The sequence below is a fragment of the Nelumbo nucifera genome, chromosome 1 (genome assembly GCF_055504915.1).
Source record: "Nelumbo nucifera cultivar China Antique chromosome 1, China Antique-T2T, whole genome shotgun sequence".
Taxonomy (NCBI): domain Eukaryota; kingdom Viridiplantae; phylum Streptophyta; class Magnoliopsida; order Proteales; family Nelumbonaceae; genus Nelumbo; species Nelumbo nucifera.
Window position 1 is genome coordinate 177265928 of NC_142649.1, and position 7173 is coordinate 177273100.

Here is a 7173-nt window from a genome sequence, read left to right on the forward strand (position 1 = left end):
ATCTCCAACACAACTATAATGGTCCTAATAGCGTTCAGAGCTAACTAACTAAGGAAGATCTTATAATAATTAAGGAGCTAGAAGACAAGCAGAGGAATAGGGAATCAGAGGCCGAAGTGGAGGTAGTGCTCGTGCACACACACCTCCCCCTCGACTAGCTGCCATGGCCTATCGCCGATGCTAGGGACTCTAATCCTATAGCCCCCGGGAATATGGTACATCTCAGCAAGAGCCTTCACCTGCTCCTTACTGAGTTTACTGTCCAGGTCAAAGCGTGGACAATGCATCAGCATCACACCTCGGCCTTCCGCCTCGACAACTTCCTCAGGAGTCAAATCCTTGGCTTCCTCTAGCTCCCCTACTTTGGGATGTGCCAAGGCATTCCCAGCGGCATCACCCCTCAGCCTCATAGAGCTGGTACCTTCATCGGGAGATTCCCTACCCTGCCAGTCACACTCGACGCCTCCAATGGCAGTCCTTTCCCTCAATACTTAGGCTCCAGGCACCCTAGGGGAGCTCTAGGATTCACTATCAATATCCTCACTACTAGACGAGGTGGAACAAGGAGTGCGACACTTGGGACCAGAGTCTGAGTATGACATGGTTCCAGGAGAAGTCCTTTACTTAGCAAGCTGAGTTTGAGGAAGAAAAGTAAGGATCGACTAGTTGGTAGTTGAGGTCTTTGGAGACACAAGTGGAAGCGAGCAAATGGTAGGGAGCAGTCTCAACCAGTGCCCCTATTTAAAGGAGTATGTATGGCTCAAATTGCTTCAATCCAATAACTACGGAGCTGCTGACCTGATAGCTCGAACCGACGTGTGCCACATGGCATTGACCTCAGGAATGCAAAACGATGCCAAAGAGGACTAGCCGGTTCAACCGCCTACTATGGGTCAGGAGTAACCTGCCACCCGTCTCATGCAATGAACACGATCGGTCGACACCAACACTCGTCCCATGTACGGATCCATGACAACACCCATACAGAGACGAATGCAGACGCTTAACATCCGTGTCATGCACAGTCTCGCGCCCTCGACCCACCATGATTCTCCAAGGAAGCGAGAAGTCAACAAGGAAGCAACCGCCATAGGGTTACCCACGGAAGCTCTCAGTAGTTGAGGTTGATGCCTCCGCACCTCATTATGATGCCCTCTCCGACCAAAGTCATGGCCTCTATTAAACATGCCATCCTACGCCTCCACAAGGCAAAATAGTACTCCTTCCGGTCAAAGCGAAGGTCTTCTCCAAACGCACCGCTTGACCTCAACCATTGCGGCCTCGAGAGTGGGGAGCAAGTGACGATATAGGTGCACACGACAAGGCCTAGGATTTCACCATGTGTCATCGGTCGGATGAGATCTTGGCCGTCCACTCCTAATAACCTCCAACCACTCCATGGTAAGGTCAAGTATAAATTGGGGTGCTCAGTTCAAGGTAAACCATCTTGCTCACTCTTGCTCTCTAGCTTACTTGCTCTTGAGTGACATCGTCTCAAGCCTGGTCCGACCCCTCTCAAGCACTTGACTAACTTGACCGTCGGAGTCTCTGCCCCTAGGATAACACCCGGGGCCACTAACTTGTGATCTCTTCTTACTCTCAGGTTGGACTCGTAAGCCTCAGGTAGAAGCGAAGTTACCTTATTGCCCTCGGCTCCATCCTAGGTAGCAACAGATCTAGTTGTTGATATGAGATTCTATCAGTTCATAATTGAAGCAAAAGGCCGGAGAGTTGAGTTCTTCTAAAATCTTTTTAAGAATTCTAAGGTTGGAGAGTTGAGCTTCCAAGATATTGAATCTGGTTGGTGTTTGGCTTCAAGGTGGTGTGAATACATCAATGGAAGCAGGACACGATTCACATGATGAACATCATCTTATTTCTAAGGAAGAAGATGATAAAGAGTGTTTTATTTCAGTGGCACATGGCATCACATGATACACATAACTGATTTTGAAAATTCAGATACTGAATTAACACGTTTTGAATTTTGGAGACCAAAGTAAAACTAGGCTCAAAGTACAAGATACTAATCTACAATTTCTCCAAAAAAAAATATATATATATATATAGAAATCAGGCCATCCCAAACTCAACCCAAATCTAAAACTGGGTTGGGTTTAGGCCAGTGGGTACGAGGACAATGGCAGAAGTGATGGGCAAGTAAGGAAAAATGAAGATGAATGGCTAATAGTAGTAATAGTTAATCCTCTAGGAAAAGTAGAGAAATTAATTAAATCAAGAAGCTTAATAAATAATTAAGGGCCGAGAAATTCGTGTTTCTCATGGGGAGTAAAGACTAGCTAATACAGTGGACGAACTAATTAATTAAATAATGAAAACGGTCCAGTGAGGGAAGGTATCCTGCCTCTCACATGGCCATAATGTGAGAGGAAGGTAAACATGCAAAAAGATTCATTAACCAGTGACGGAAGGTATCGTGTCTAGCTCACATTACTGTGATTCAAGTTTTATGTAAAGATATATATGGCCTTGATTGGCAACCTGTGCATTAATTAGAACTGATTTTTAATTTTCTTCTCCCATGGCAACCTCATCAACTAGATCTTCAGATTATATCTTCTATCATCCAGAGAAGTTGAGTGTGTTTGATATAGTTAAGAAACTAGAACTGCGAAAAAGCTTAGCGAGTTGTTGACTTCATAGACAGTCGATCCCCAGCTTATCAACCCAACCTGATTCACTGTTTTAGTTTTGACGCTGCAGAAGCTGTTGAAAGCCATTAAAAGAAGTGGGTCGTCGGGTGGAGTCCGCCCTGAATTTGGTTGCTTTAAATGGTGGCTTAATGCCATTAGTTTAGAACAAGATCTCAGGTCTATTTTGTGTACTCTCAACCATGCATGTTCATTCTCTCTCTCTCTCTCTCATTGTGGTTTTACTTGTGCTGCAGATGCATTTTGAGGAATTCTATTAGTTCCATAACGGTAAGGCTCATAACTCTGTATTTAATCAAGTTCATAGAACATGGGCCTAAGCTTAGGCCCATGTTCCAGGCCTGGTTATGACTTTCTAGGTCTACTAGAGCATGATGCAATAATAGGTATTCTTTAACAGTGGGCCAGCTTCAGCCCACAATGATCACAATTCACAAACCCACTGTGCGATTCTCGGGCTATATTTTTAGGCTGAGGTCTGTGCATAATTAGTAGGCCCATCGCATAATCAGACCAGCACTGGACTTATCAAGCCTCAGCCTATGTTCACTCCTAGAGAGTACTGAGTAGTGGCCTAAGCCTAACCATGCCAACTCAGTTTCTCTTTTTCCTTTTATTTTCTTGGTGGTGGGGCCAAGGGTGGAACGCATGGTGGGGTATGTGGTCGCCACCATTTGCCGTCTGATCTGACCCATGTTTGAAGAACCAATTCAACATTGAATGGGACCTTGCCCATGCCAAAGATCAGTCTAATCTTCCATTCATACTGATTTTTGGTCCAACTGATCTACAAGGTAGGAGTAGGACCCACCATTTGTTGGGTTCATATGGGGCAAATTGAAAAACTATTGACGAATGAAGTAATATTAATGAGAACTATTCCCTGGTTACGTACAGATTATCTAAACAAGAACGAAACCCAAGCTTTCATGTTCTGCGACAGGCCAAAGAACGTTCGGTTGCTACTTGTAGCATTTCGTGGAACAGAGATAGCCAATGCTGCAGATTGGTTGACCGACCTGGACGTTGTGAAATTGGAAGAGTTCATGTAGGATTCATGAAAGCCCTTGGCCTTCAAAGCAAAGAAAACAAAATCAGGGCAAAGATGTACACTGCAAAGAAAATTTGGCATACTACACCATAAGAGAAGAGCTGAGAAGATTGCTGTGAACAAACAAAGATGCCAAGATATTAGTAACAGGACACAGCTTAGGTGGTGCACTTGCAACCCAGTTTGTTGCTGGGCTTGCATATCATAAGGAAGATGACATACTGAACAATCTGTTGGCTGTCTACACATTTGGGCATTTGGGCAGCCAAGGGTTGGAGATAAGAATTTTGGGAAATTCATGGAGGAAAAGCTGAATAGGGATTACACAAGGTATTTCAGAGTAGTTTATAGATATGATATTGTTCCTAGATTGCCTTTTGGTAATCCAGTTACAGAATTTGTTCACTTTGGTGGATGCCTCTACTACAGCAGCTGGTACAAGGCACAGGTTAGTGGTCTTGGTCCATCACAGCTTATCCTCTCTCTCTCTCTCTCCTCCTTTTTCTTTGCAATCCTTCAAAATTTTGTGATTTTTCATTGAATTTAAAAAAATAAAAATAAAAATATCAAATATGATACTACCTAAATTCGCCCACAATAAATTCTGCTTCCTTTTTTATGGCTTCATGGGGCTACACAACTGGGGTAGCCCATTCTCCATAACCAATAACTCCCCCAACTCTTATGGCAATAGGATTTGACCCCAACCCTCCGCTACAACTAGTCAGAGAATTTGTCACCAGTTCGCCGTTGCATGGGTCTCTTGTAGAATTACATTTATTTAGGGGGTGTTTGGCAATATGGTTATTTTTTTTTCGAAAACAAAAAATGCCACAGTTTTTTGTTTTCAAAAACAAAACCAAGTTGTCAAATACACCCTTAGGCTCCATTCGCTTTTCGGTAAGTTATTTATTTGGGTAAATACACTTACCCAGGTAAGTGTTTCCTAGGAAAGATTTACCCGGGTAAGTGCATTTACTCATGTTCTTTTATTTCCCATGTAAATAAGGCAATGACCATTTTAGCTATAAAGTTCAATTATTAAAAGGGGCATTTTTGTCCCATTCAAGTGTTGGCAACTTTCCCCCAGCTAAGAAAGTTATTTACCCACCTAGGAAATGAGTAAGTGATACACAAGAAAATAAATTTTCCCTGATCCCCACATAAATCTGAAAAAAAGAATATGGGTTTCTTGGTGAATGGGATTCAAAATCTCATTGATCAACTTTCCCCCCTCTCAAAATCCAAAAAAAAGAACACCCCCTTAGTATTTTTCACAAAACTAGAGATTTTTTTTTTTTGGCCAAAACACAAACACAAACACAAAGAAATATTATTCATTTAAGAACATCAGTACATCTAGAAAGGCAGCTCGTAGTAGATTGTTCTTGGGTGTTTTTACAAGCATTGTAAGCCAGTTCATGAGCTAGCTACAATATTAGAAGATCCACCTATATGATTCATACATATTATATCAAAGTAGTTTAGTAAGTGATTGATTTCCTCTCCATAATAGCCTTGATTGACCAATCTACTCCATCATTAGATTTACTATTTACAACACTTACTGAATCAGAAAAAACAGAAAGACTAGATTTAGTTGGATCGCCTGCCTCGGAGAAGAGCCCACCACTCAGCTTGAAGGCGGCTAGTTGTGTCAACTCTTCTACTTCCTGCATGAAAAATTTAACCATCATTTATTTAGATTATTATAAAACCAGTTGAAGCAGTTGAGATTCCGGTCTGAAGGATCCATCAACATAGAGATGATATTCTGAGCTGACTAGCTATTATGTGTGAATGTAGAAACACTGGGGAAGCTGTTGAATTGATTAACGTTGGAATCAAATAAAAGTGTACACTCTTGACCAGCTTGACCAGCTGTAGGCTTCAGTCAGGGCAAAGTCCATTCAAGCAGCCTTTACTGCCTTTTATTGAGAATATCTTCGTACTTATATGTTTTATTTCATGGAAAATATTCTCAATGCAAAATTACAAAAGGCTGTTAGAATGGTATGGGTATAGGTTTGCCCGGATGGAAGCCGATCTTCAGCTGTACAGGATTTAGAATCTTGTTGCCATGAATTTTTGCATTTCTCCTATCCCATATTAGTCTGAAGAGAATAAGGCTCAGTTTGATAAGAGTACAAATACAAATATATAAAGTGCGAACACAAGGTTGAGGAATATTTATACTCTTCCAAACTAAGCCTAAAAAATTTCTATGAGAATATGCTGTTCTTCCATGGGCAAAAGGCGCAGCTTTTTGCACCTCCATTCATCTATGAATTTGTGAATTGTGTTGTTTTGGATATCAAGAGGATTTATCCCAATCTTTGCAGTGAACCAGACTGCCCTAGCATAATGACAGAGTGAATCTGATTCCGTTAAAAACTAAAGGTTATCCTTTGTTTTTATTCCGTTCCACCATACCTTCCACACATAAATAGCTGGAATCTCGATGAAACTTTTGTCTTCCAAATGAGTGATTTTCTTTTGTCAGTGGTAGAAGTTGTTAGCAAAGGCCTAGCTCTATAAGTATTATATACGGTGAAAACTTTAGTAGAAGAAAATAATTTTACTATTTTAGAGCTTAATTTTAACATTACATGATTAACTTAAATGGGCATTATTGATTTTCTTTTGTCTGTAATTGCTTTTATGGAGTAAGTGCAGGATTTGAAAGAGGAGACAAATGAGAATTACTTCAATCCCTTGTACTTTATCCCCATGCACTTCAATGCTTGCTTGCACTTTGTTAGGGCAATCTTTGTCGGCATTAAAGAAGGGAAAAGTTTTAATGAAGGTTTTCCCTCCCTGTTTGTTAGGGCTCTGGGGCTTCTTGTTCCTGGTATGAGTTCCCACAGTCCAAGATACTATATTAATGGAGCAAGGCTACGCCGTAAATGAATTATCAGGATGGAGAAGCATGGAAGTGTTGAGGGTTTTAATAAATTAAATGAGGTCAAGAAATTCATGATACATTGATTGGTTGTGGAGCTTATGAAAAGTACAACAATAAGACAAAATTGGATATATATTTAATATTTTCTCCTTGATCCCATATTTTCACTACTATAGCCTTGAATATGGAATATATTATGTGGGGCCTAATAATAGGCCTTGGCCCTATGTTAGAGAATAGCAATTTATTCAAGGACTTCACCTAATAGCTTAAGTTTTTAGTTTAAATTGTTTTTTGACATGGTGTCAGAGTCACTTTGACCAAGTGGTTTAGGGTTTGATCATCATTGCCCATTATAATTAATTAAGTTTCAGCATAAGGTATGAATGAATCTGTGCTTGTTCACATTTCAAAGCCAACGAACTTTCGGGTGAGGGAATGTATTAAAGAATATTAATCTATTCAAAGACCTCACCTAACATTTTAAGCTTTTAGGTTGAATGATTCTTTGACACCCCAGGTGGTCGAAATCCATGATCTTAAAA

At 40.8% G+C, this 7173-nt stretch overlaps 1 long non-coding RNA gene across 1 annotated transcript; it reads left to right on the forward strand.

Moving 5' to 3' along the window:
* Nucleotides 1–2546: 2546 nt before the first annotated feature.
* Nucleotides 2547–6741, forward strand: LOC148804194 (uncharacterized). Its single transcript, XR_016085663.1, has 4 exons — nt 2547–2831; nt 2909–2942; nt 3570–4171; nt 6400–6741. It is a non-coding gene; the product is annotated as an uncharacterized LOC148804194 (long non-coding RNA).
* Nucleotides 6742–7173: the final 432 nt, after the last annotated feature.